We start from the raw sequence: 12,301 nt of genomic DNA on the forward strand, positions 1-12,301 counted from the left end.
GACTTGCCTGCACAGTCTATCTAACCTTGTGATACTGACTCCGCGGGAGTGCCCATCGGGATCGAATTGGGATCGCAAGGTGGCTAACAGCTTGCGATTTACACTAAAGAATGACAAATGTAGAGTAAATAAAGAACCCTATAAAAGAAACTGTTAATAAATAATAAATAAATAATCTTATTATCCTAAGCTTTACGTATAACTGGTAGGTTAGAAGTATAATAAAAATTGCGTTCACGACGAGCCTGATGCAAATGCATGACTAGCTGTGATTTTGTTTGCAGGGTGCTAGCGAAAATACGCCAATGGCTCAGCTGGTGTCTTGGGCACAGAGACACCCGACTGCTGACTGCAGCCCAACCATATAGTGCAGGGGGAACTGCTTGCGATTTACACTAATTTTACTTGCGATTTTGACTATATAGTCAAAATCGAAAGGCAATATCTCACGGTGTGTACACACCTTTAGGTGTTCCAGTATAGATAGGGTTAATCAACGGTATTAACTCTTGGTGGGCTGGCATAGATAGAGTTAATCCGTGGCAGTAACTCTTGAGTGTCCCTGGTGAAGACAGGGTTTATCAGTGGCAGTAAGTCTTGAAAGTCTTTGGTATAGAAAGGGTTAATCAGTGGCAGTAACTACTGGGTTTCTTTGGTAGATGTAGGGTTAATCAGAGGCAGTTACCCTTGGGTGTCTTTGGAATAGACAGGGATAATCAGTGGCAGTACTTTATCTTGTGAGAGACCCTGATAGAGGCACAGTTAATCAGTGACAGTAACTGTATCTCTGGTATAGATAGGGTTAATTAATCAAAGTAACTCTTGGGTGTCTCTGGTAGAGGTAAGTTAGTGGCATTAACCCTTTGGGTGCCATGCAGTCCTTACAGAGATTCCTAATAAACAAGAGCATTTCCATCTACAGTAGGCTCTTTTATTAACATCCAGTATTGTTTCAACTTTCTGTTCTGTCTTGTGTACCGTACAGCGTTAATATTCACGTTTTCGCATATACGTTACATAGTATGGTAGAACAAAACTTTTCTATATCATACTGACTTACCGAAAGGGAAATCCATTCAAAGCTTCTCGGGCAATTACTTTGCACAAATGAGTCAACGCACAAAGAGAAGCAATAGCCAAGTGGGTTAATGATGAATTGACTATTCATGGATATATTTGTATCTTAAATAAATAAAACACCTCATTTAAGCCATTGTGGAACAGTGATAAGGAATACCGATTTCAGAATCCAAGCCATTTAAGACTTGCCTTTTCACTGTAAATGTGATCTTGTTTCAAGCCGTGATTGAGTCTCAAACTGCATTTCACTCGCTGTTTTAAAGATACTTTAATAGTTGCAGATCATTCCCGTGAGAAAGAAAAGCAGGTTTAGTGACTCCACTGTAAAAAGAGCTATCTGTCAAAGACGTCACTTTATCTGATTGAGACCCCGAGCTGCTGTTGTACCTGCTCTATTCTCTGCTCTCAAACCATGTTCGTCTGCAATCTGCTCATAGAGAAAAAGAATAACCTCTGCTGAAACAGCATAAAGATTCCTCCAGCTTTCCGTCTAGTCAGCTAATCAGGAAATGTCATTGTTAGATATATGAATATCAACATCATAGAAATTCTCATGGGTTATGGTTTTTACAAAAAAAATATTATTTCATTTTGCAATTTATGAAATATCTGGTTTGTGCTAAGCCGGTAGTATTGTAACAAGTCCAAGCCGTTGGCGAGATCAACCGCACTGATAAGAGGAACACAACTGTTATTATTGTATCAGAACTAATGTGAATATTGAGCTACAAGGTTCTCTGACAGATAGTAAGTGGCGTTGCTTAATGCATGATCCCAAGACATTTCAGGTGCAAAAGAATGACAAATGTAGAAGGACTTGAGTAAATAAAGAATCCTATTATCCTAAGCTGTACGGATAACTGGTGGGTTAGAAGTATAATAAAAATTGCGTTCACGACGGGCCTGAAGCAGAGATGTATGCAAATGCATGACTAGCTGTGATTTTGTTTGCAGGGTGCTAGCGAAAATACGCCAATGGCTCAGCTGGTGTCTTGGGCACAGAGACACCCGCTGCTGACTGCAGCCCAACCATATAGTGCAGGGGGAGCCGCTTAGCATATATATATATACATGGTCTAAGCCCGCCCCCAGATGCCAGTGAAACTATCCAATGGGATTCTGTGAAGAGCCGGCTGGACAGGAAACGGGGCAGCACACTGCGGCACCGGAGTTTGGAAGTCAGAGTCTCGGTGGTGATCTGGGGGTAAGCGCTTCTTCTCCCCACGCCTGCGCCTCTGCTAGTACCTATAGTCCTCCTGTAAAAGAAATATTAAAATAAAGACAAGACAATGATAATGATTTAATATTTTATTATGCAGTACCTTCACCTTTAAGCTCTTTTGCACCCACCCAGGAGTTCCATGATGTCTTCTCTCTTCAGGAGCTCTTCATCACTCCTCCTCTGCCATCTGACAGCCTCCCGCCTTCTTGCGCTGTCTAATATTAGCTGGCACAAAGAGGCGGGGCAATGACATAATGAGCTGCGATTGACTCCTTTTGGCTATCTTGTATTTTCAAAATATGCTGCACCATTTTTGAAATGGGAAACCGTACCACTGTCATTGTGCATGCTACCTGGTGCCTAACTCTATAAAGGTGCGTGTTTGGTCCTGCATCCCTTAATCCCCACCGCTATTCCTCACTGCACCTCCTGCCATTCATTCAAAGCTGTAGAGTTGTGGCTGCAGGGTCGACCTTATATTGCAGGTTGGAATCGTGTAGCCCATATAAACATACATGTTCTAATGTATGTAATATACTGTATCTGCTGGTTGATACCCTCCCCAGGGATCAGCAGCGCTGTGTTCATCAGGTACCATGCGGCACCCAGGATAATTGTGGAGGGGAGTGCCAAAATTTAATTTTATATATGACCCCCCCCCAACCACAACACCTTCTGGTGCCCCTGGGTACCAGTGTCCAACCCGCTTGTACTTATGGTTCTCGAAGTGCCAGCATAGAGGGCTATACACTGTTTAGGAGAGACAGACTAAATAAAAAGGGTGGAAGGGTGTGTCTTTACGTTAAGCCGTTTTTAAAACCTGATATACGGGAAGATATTCAGGAGGGGACTGTAGACACTGTCGAGAAATTATGGGTAGAAATTGCATGCGGGGAAAAAGGAATAAAAAAGTTAGTATTGGGTGTATGCTATAGGCCGCCTGGTATCAACGCATCTGATGAGGAATTGTTACTAAAGCAAATTGAAAGAGCGGCAGGAGTAGGAGACATAGTAGTGATGGGAGATTTTAACTGTCCAGAGATAAACTGGAAAAACGATTCATGTGATACTGCTAGGGGCAATATGTTTTTAAACACACTTAATGATAACTACTTAGTTCAACTAATTGAGGAACCAACTAGGTACAATGCAATCTTAGACCTGGTATTAACAAACAATGGGGATTTGATATCAGATATTATAGTAGGGGAACCCATAGGAAACAGCGACCACAATATGGTCACATTCAATATCAGTTTCCATAAACAGCCCTATGCTGGCTCAACTAGAACTCTAAACTTTAGCAAAGCAAATTTTGAAAAGATGAGGGTATTTTTCAGGGATATTGAATGGGAAGGTTTGTTTTTAGGAAAAAATACTATGGAGAAATGGGAGGTACTAAAATTCCTGCTAGCTAAAAATACACTCAAATTTATTCCTACGAGTAGCAAAAAAAGGAATAAAAATCATAAACCGATGTGGCTTAACAAAAAGATTAAGGAATTTATGGGCAAGAAAAGGCAAGCATTTAAAAAATACAAATCTGACGGGGAAGCAGAGTCATTTCAGCACTATAAGGAATGTAACAAAATAGCAAAAAGGAAATAAGAGCGGCTAAAGTAGAAACTGAAAAACTAGTAGCAAAGGAAAGCAAAGCGAATCCCAAAAAATTCTTTAAATACATTAATAGCAAGAGATTAAAGAAGGAGAGTATAGGCCCTTTAAAAGACAAGTTGGGAGTCTTAAGCAAAAATGATAATGACATAGCGGACACACTAAATGAGTTTTTTTCAACAGTATTTACTAGAGAGGACCCAGTTCAGGGACTAACATATAATCTCAATAATGAGAATATCCCACTGATAGGTACTTATTTAAGCGAGGAAGTAGTCTGTGACCAATTAAAACATTTAAAGATTAATAAGTCACCAGGTTCCGATGGTATTCACCCAAGGGTTCTAATGGAGCTTCATTCTGAACTTGCAAAACCGCTATTTTTGATCTTTAAGGATTCAGTAATATCAGGTATGGTTCCCAAAGACTGGCGTATAGCGGAAGTAGTGCCTATATTCAAAAAGGGAAGTAAAGCTGAACCAGGTAATTATAGACCAGTTAGTCTTACATCTATAGTGGGGAAAGTATTGGAAGGTATTCTAAGAGATAGTATTCAGAAGTTCCTTGAAGTCAATAAGGTCATTAAAAGGAATCAACATGGGTTTATGAAGGACAGATCCTGTCAAACCAACTTACTTGGCTTTTATGAAACAGTAAGCACAAACCTAGATCAGGGTAAAGAGGTGGATGTAATCTTTTTAGATTTTGCCAAAGCGTTCGATACTGTACCACACATGAGACTTATCTACAAGCTACAAGAATCAGGGCTAGGAAGCACAATATGGACTTGGGTCAAAAACTGGTTAGATAATATGGAGTTGCGCGTTGTGGTTAATGGATCTTTTTTAACTTGGACTGAAGTGCTAAGTAGTGTGCCGCATGGCTCAGAATTAGGACCGCTATTGTTCAATATTTTCATTAACGACCTAACAGAAGGTCTAGAGAGCATGGTGTCAATTTTTGCAGATGATACCAAATTGTGTAAAGTTATAAATGCAGAGGGGGATGCTGAGTCGCTTCAGAATGACTTAGTTAAATTAGAAGCTTGGGCAGCGAAATGGAGAATGCGCTTCAATACAGACAAGTGTAAGGTAATGCACTGTGGTAACAAGAACAAAAATAACACCTACCTACTAAATGGGGTAAAATTAGGGGATTCTGTACTGGAAAAGGACTTAGGTGTCCTCATAGATACCAAACTAAGCAGTAGTACCCAAAGTAGGACTGCAGCAAAGAAGGCTAATAAGATATTAGCATGCATAAAACGGGGAATTGATGCTAGGGACGAGAGTATTATACTCCCGTTATATAAATCACTTGTGAGGCCACACCTTGAATACTGTGTACAATTCTGGGCACCTTACTACAAAAAGGATATCCTGGAGCTAGAAAAGGTTCAAAGGCGGGCGACCAAACTAATTAAGGGTATGGAGACGCTGGAATACGAGGAAAGGCTTGCAAGACTAGGCATGTTTACACTGGAAAAGAGGAGATTAAGAGGGGACATGATCAACATTTACAAATATATAAGGGGGCAATATACAGAACTTGCGCAAGACCTGTTTTTGGTTAGATCAACACAGAGAACTCGTGGACACTCGCTTAGGTTAGAGGAGAGGAGATTCCACACAATACGGCGTAAAGGCTTTTTTACGGTAAGGACGATACGTGTTTGGAATTCCCTGCCTGAGGGAGTTGTTATGGCCAACTCAGTCAACACCTTTAAGAATGGGTTAGATAAATTCCTAATGGATAAGGATATCCAGGGTTATGGGGCATAGTCACGCACTATGGTTATTATAAAAAAGAGGGGTTTATCGGAACGGCAGTCAGCAACTTCAGTCAAAATTTTATACAAAATAATCGTGCATAGGAGACCACAAATAGGTTGAACCCGATGGACAATTGTCTTTTTTCAACCCAAGATACTATGTTACTATGTTACTATGTGGGAGAGGCTTGCTGGGATCTGTAGTCCTCCTGTAAAAGACAACATTATTCTATCTTTCACTAATGGAAATCAACTCAGAACCCACAGCTCAGGGGTGTCAAGGATAGCCTCAGTTTTCAGACCTGGTCTTGGGTACCATGGAGAAGGGTGACCCCTTTATTGTGGGGTCCCCACTTCCCCAGGAATCCCCGGGCTCGGCTGACTAGTTAGGAGGATAAATGCTTTGGCTATGGAACCCCGATAAGATGTGTCCCCTGGCTGTGGCATTACTCCACACATATTTTTTTGAAAGAAATATAAAAATCCTGTCCCAACACCCCATTCACTATTTATAATTAATTACATTCCTCATTAATAAATCCCCATTCTCCCACAAATTAATTTTTTCAGCAGAATGTTTCAGCAGACACAGATTGGTCTGCTAAAAAACTGGACAAGTATGTAGGGTGGATTGGATGTAGAATGGGCGTCATTCTGAGTTGATCGCACGCTGACAATTTTTGCTGCGCTGCGATCAGGTCTCTACTGTGCATGCATATGCACCGCAATGCGCACCCGCGTCGTACAGGTACAATGCAGATCGTTGCTGAGCTATGAATTTAACGAAGAATCCATACGCACAGCCGATTGCAAGAAGGTTGACAGAAAGAGGGCGTTTATGGGTGGCAACTGACCGTTTTCTGGGAGTGGTAGGGAAAACGCAGGTGTGTCCGGGCATTTGGAGGGCGGGTGTCTGACGTAAATTCCGGCACCAAAAAGACTGAAGTGATCGCAAGGGCTGAGTAAGTTCAGACCTACTCTGAAACTGCACAAAATGTTTTTGCGCAGCTCGGCTGCAAAGACGTTCGCACACTTACAAAGCGAAAATACACTCCCCCGTGGGCAGCGACTATGCATTTGCACGGCTGCTAAAAACAGCTAGCGAGCGATCAACTCGGAATGAGGGCCAATATGCGAGCAAGTCTGCAGTAGAATTGTAAATCCAGTCTGATCTGCTGAGGATGGGGCAAGTGGGTACCCAACCTAATTCGCTCTTACAACAACAACAAATGTAACCACCATTGCTCTACTTAAATTACCCTGGTAGTGAAGGGGTTAAAGACATACTGGTGGTGCAAAGAGTAGAGTTGGGAGGTTGCCATGGAGATGGGAAGTTTAAAACTGAACTGTTAACAGTGACACAACCCCCCCCCCCCCCATCCAAAAAACAGCGTAACCTACGCTCCAGACCAGCAGCTCATTAGCTGAACGTGGTCCGGACAGCGTTGACATGTCCGGACCGTTGGGGTAGTGGGCCGTGGCGGCTGCGTGACATCACACGCATCTGCTGTGACCCGGGACGCGGCGAGTAGCGACCTGCCAGTGCGAAGGAGATGCACTGGCAGGGAGCTACTCAGCAGGTGCAAAAGCATCCTTGCGGGAAGGGGGGGAGGGCCAGACATGCGGGGCGGACTAGTCCAGTGCTGGGCGCCCGCCCGCTTGTCTGAGAAACTGATCGTAGATGTGCTAAATGTAGCACATCTACTATCAGATCTGAATTACCCCCATTGCCTGCTGAAGTGTGGGGAGCAGAGCAGACTGAGATGTCCAGATCTGCAGTGCTGCAGGTAAAACCACAGGGACATTAAATGAAATAGACCATTGATCCTGAGTATCATGCTAACTACAGTCCAATATATATCCTACTTCAGCTCCATTCAAGTACCTTCTCAGGCTACTCATCCCTGACAGTCACCTGCCTCTGATTAGCCCAGTGCAGCACAGATACTAAATTAAACTGCACAATGAAGCAAGGGACTACATGGAGATATATAATATCAATGCCTGAAAAGGGATAAAGTGGAGAGAGATAAAGTACCAACCTATCAGCTCCTGTCATTTTTCAAACACAGCCTGCACAAGGGCAGTTAGGAGCTATTTGGTTGTTACTTGATCTCTCTCCAAGCTTTGAAAAATCTCCCACTAATACCCCTTTTCCACCTGTGGCACGGGTCGCAGCCGGGAACCTGACACGGCTGTGACCCGTGCTACAGCCCCCTTTCCCACAGCGCTCACCAACCTGGCATATTGCTGGGTTGGTGACGCTGCTAGTGACGCGGCAGGGGCGGCGCTGGGAGATCACATGATCTCCCAGTGCCGCCCCTGCCGTGTCACTGTGAATGGGAGCTGTGTCGCATCGACACGGCTCCCGTTCACACTACACAGCGTACCGGGTTGAACATGTGTTCAACCCGGCAAGCTACCCTGGTAGGATTCCCGGATCACTTGATCCGGGAATTTGCAGGGGGGGCCAATTCCACTAGGAAAAAACACGGGTAAATGCACGCCCCCGAGCATTTACCCGTGTTTTTAAAGCTAGTGGAAAAGGGGTTTAAGTCAGTGGTCACTGGGTGAGTCTGGTTAGTGGCCCAGGACCAACTCAAATTACTTATGGTCAATGTGGGCAAACCAGTGCTTGTGGCTTCCAATCATAAACTATGTGGACAAACAGAATTAAATCATGTCTCCCATCACATAACTGAAGATAAGGATGACATATAAACACAATTTATTTCATTTAATATTTTTTTTCTGAATAAAGTTTGGAAAACACTGTCCTACAGTAAGTACCGGAAGAGCGATTCATACAGCAGTTATATACTGTATACCAGGCCTGGCCAACCTGTGGCTCTCCAGCTGTTGTGAAACTACAAGTTCCAGCATGCCCTGCCACAGTTTTAGCATTCCCTAATAACAAAACTGTGGCAGGGCATGCTGGGACTTGTAGTTTCACAACAGCTGGAGAGCCACAGGTTGACCAGGCCTGCTGTATACATACACTTTCATATATTGGAATACTGTGGTATTCAAGAGATAGAGAGGCTAATATGAATTAATTTGTGTTAAGCATGTGAAAGAACCTAAATCTGTGTTTCAATTGTTAAGGTCCATACACACTTTTTGCCCAGCGTGTATGAACAGCGAGGATCGCTGACATCGCTGGGCTGAAAAGCGCTCAGTGCATACACACTGAGCGCTTTTCCCCGTTGCCCAGTGATGTCAGCCGGGGTGAGCGACTTTCCATAGCAGGATGCTATGGAAAGCCGCTCACCCTGCCGTTCATCTACTGGTAATACCAGTAGATGAACGGCAGCTGCCAGCGATGAAGTGGGAGCGTGCATCAGCGCTCACCGATCATCGCTGGGGCATACACACTGGGCGGCTTTGAGCTGAAAGCTGCTCAACACATCAAAAGTGACCTGCTTTCAGCTCACAATCGCCCAGTGTGTATGGGCCTTTATTCCCTAAATATGGATAAAGTTGAAGATATAAGTATAAAATGTTGCTATCCTATTTGTGCTGGTTTTATTGCATTTCCTTTTAGGTCATCCATTGTGAAGAGAAGGTGTTCCTACTGTGTTTTTACAGTAAATCTATATAATTACAATGATATTACTTGAAAGAAATTGTTGGCTCATTGGGGATTTTCCCAAGCTGACCCCTGGTGATAAGACTTGAGCCCTAATTCAGACCTGATTGCAGCAGCAAATTTGTTAGCAAATTGGCAAAACCACGGGGGTCATACCGAGTTGATCATAGCCCTGCAAAATTTTGCAGGGCTATGATCATGACAATAGACATGCACGGGGACACCCAGCACAGGGCTATCCCGCCCCGCATGTCAGTGCCGTTCCCCCAGCAGAAGTGCAAAAGCATCGCACAGAGGCGATGCTTTTGCACTTTAGGAGTAGCTCCCGGCCAGCGCAGCTTTAGTGTGCTGCCCGGGAGCTACTCATTGCTCCCCGGCCTGCAGCGTCAATCTGCAATCTAAATTGCAGTGTAAAAATAAAGCAGCCTGTATTTACCCTGAACAGAAACAAAATAACCCACCCAAATCTAACTCTCTCTGCACATGTTATATCTGCCCCCCCTGCAGTGCACATGGTTTTGCCCAACTGCTAATAAATTTCCTGCTGCGATCAACTTGGAATTACCCCCTTAGTTCTTTGCAAGTGCTGTACATGTTCCTGGCTTTGGGTAGTGAGTTCAGACACTATGCCAGTTCTTGTATCTGTTCTTTGCAGATTACAGGCACTGTGCCAATAGGTGGCCCTGTCATTGCTGATTAAAGGCACTGTGCCAGTTCGTGGCCCTGGGCATTGGTCATTACAGGCACTGTGCCAGTATGTGGTTCTGGGCATTGGTCAATATAGGCACTGTGCCAGTATGTGGCTCTGGGCATTGGTCATTACAGGCACTGTGTTAGTATGTGGCTCTGGGCATTGGTGATTACAGGCATTGTGCCAGTATGTGGCTCTGGGCATTGGTCATTACAGGCACTGTGCCAGTATGTGGCTCTGGGCATTGGTCATTACAGGCACTGTGCCAGTATTTGGCTCTGGGCACTGGTGATTACAGGCACTGTGCCAGTATGTGGCTCTGGATATTGGTGATTAGGCACTGTGCCAGTTCATGGCTCTGGGTATTGCTGATTGCAGACACTGTGCCAGTTCGTGACTCTGGGCATTGGTCATTACAGGCACTGTGGCAGTATGTGGGTCTGGGTATTGGTGATTACAGGCATAGTGCCAGTATGTGGCTCTGGATTTTGGTGATTTCAGGCACTGTGGCAGTATGTGGCTCTGGGCATTGGTGATTACAGAAAAGATAAAGAGAACTTGTCTCTTGGTGGTATGCCAATTCCACCCTCCTGGCGCTAATAATAAAGTATGTATATCACAAATATATAGGTATATATAAAAAGAAAAATTCAACACACTGCAGCATATGTTTTTAAGACTTAATTAGTGTCTTGAGCATAGAAATATATAGATAGATATTTAAAACATTGCGTTGTGTGTTACTAGTTTTTTTACTTTAGTAAATATAAACTATGAAAAAAAAAATATATATATATAAATATAAACTGTAAAAAGAGTGGCTCTGTATGAATCAGTGATGAGATCGGGAGACTTCCGCAAATATCACAAATATAACATTTATTACAAACACAAAAACAAAAGTATAAATAAAAATCAAAAATCTTGTCACTTATACATGCATGCATATAATTTGTAACTTGAATAAGGGAATGATCCCTAATTCGCATAAGGGCCCTCATTCCGAGTTGTTCGCTCGCAAGGCGATTTTAGCAGTATTGCACACGCTAAGCCGCCGCCTACTGGGAGTGAATCTTAGTTTCTTAAAATTGCGAACGAAAGATTCGCAATATTGCGATTACACATCTCGTAGCAGTTTCAGAGTAGCTTCAGACTTACTCGGCATCTGCGATCAGTTCAGTGCTTATCGTTCCTGGTTTGACGTCACAAACACACCCAGCGTTCGCCCAGACACTCCTCCGTTTCTCCAGCCACTCCCGCGTTTTTTACGGAAACGGTAGCGTTTTTTCCCACACGCCCATAAAACGGCCTGTTTCCGCCCAGTAACACCCATTTCCTGTCAATCACACTACGATCGCCAGAGCGAAGAAAAAGCCGTGAGTAAAAATCCAAACTTCATAGCAAATTTACTTGGCGCAGTCGCAGTGCGGACATTGCGCATGCGCACTAAGCGGAAAAACGCTGCGATGCGAAGAAATTTTCCGAGCGAACGACTCGGAATGACCTCCAAGATGCGTGTAGTTATTTAGATAGCTGCATTGGCAACACTTTACATGAATTAAATGCTGAAGTCCTTATTAGGCAGTGTGTAACACTGTAACAAACAGTCTTTAGTACAGGGTCCACACACGGAAATGCTACTTTGCATTCCGGCGTCGCGGCTGCAATATGAACAGTTCAGTGAGAAACTGAAAGCAGTGTTTATAGTTACCACTATTCTCCCTGCTAAGATGACGTATCTGTCCCTTTTTCACCCGGTGGTGAGGCCGTCACCGCCCTGTGTGATGTGCGCCGGGATGGAATATCCAGATGGGTGGAACTGCAGACTCTCAGCCAGAGTGCGCTCACTGCGGGCTCCGATATTTCTTTTTGGTAATCGGCAAGATAGCAGCGATGCTGGATTGCCTGTGGCTGCAGGAGCTCACCACCTCTCCCGGATATATGTGACAGCAGGGTAGGTAGTGGACGGTAATCTGTGCTTTCAGTTTCCCGTGATGGTACACCAGTATGCATTTTCAGGAGTACGATATCAACGCGTTTCGTCCCACAATGCCTTGGGACTTCCTCAAGATTGACACTGCTTAGATTTATCCTCTTTTATAGCTAACCTTAACCAGAGCCGGCCCTAACCAATATGATGCCCTAGGCAAGATTTTGGCTGGTGCCCCCTAGCACCGCTGCTAGTTCTGCAGGAGATGCCTGGCATGAGTCAGCTGGCAGCTCTGCTAACATTGGTGCGCCTTTTGTTTATGAAAATGCGTCCTATTTGCATTTATATGTGGCTTGGATGCACAGGCAGCTTTTGCTGATTAAAATGATATGCAGCATGCCTAT

Source organism: Pseudophryne corroboree, chromosome 1, assembly GCF_028390025.1.
Source record: "Pseudophryne corroboree isolate aPseCor3 chromosome 1, aPseCor3.hap2, whole genome shotgun sequence".
Lineage (NCBI taxonomy): Eukaryota > Metazoa > Chordata > Amphibia > Anura > Myobatrachidae > Pseudophryne > Pseudophryne corroboree.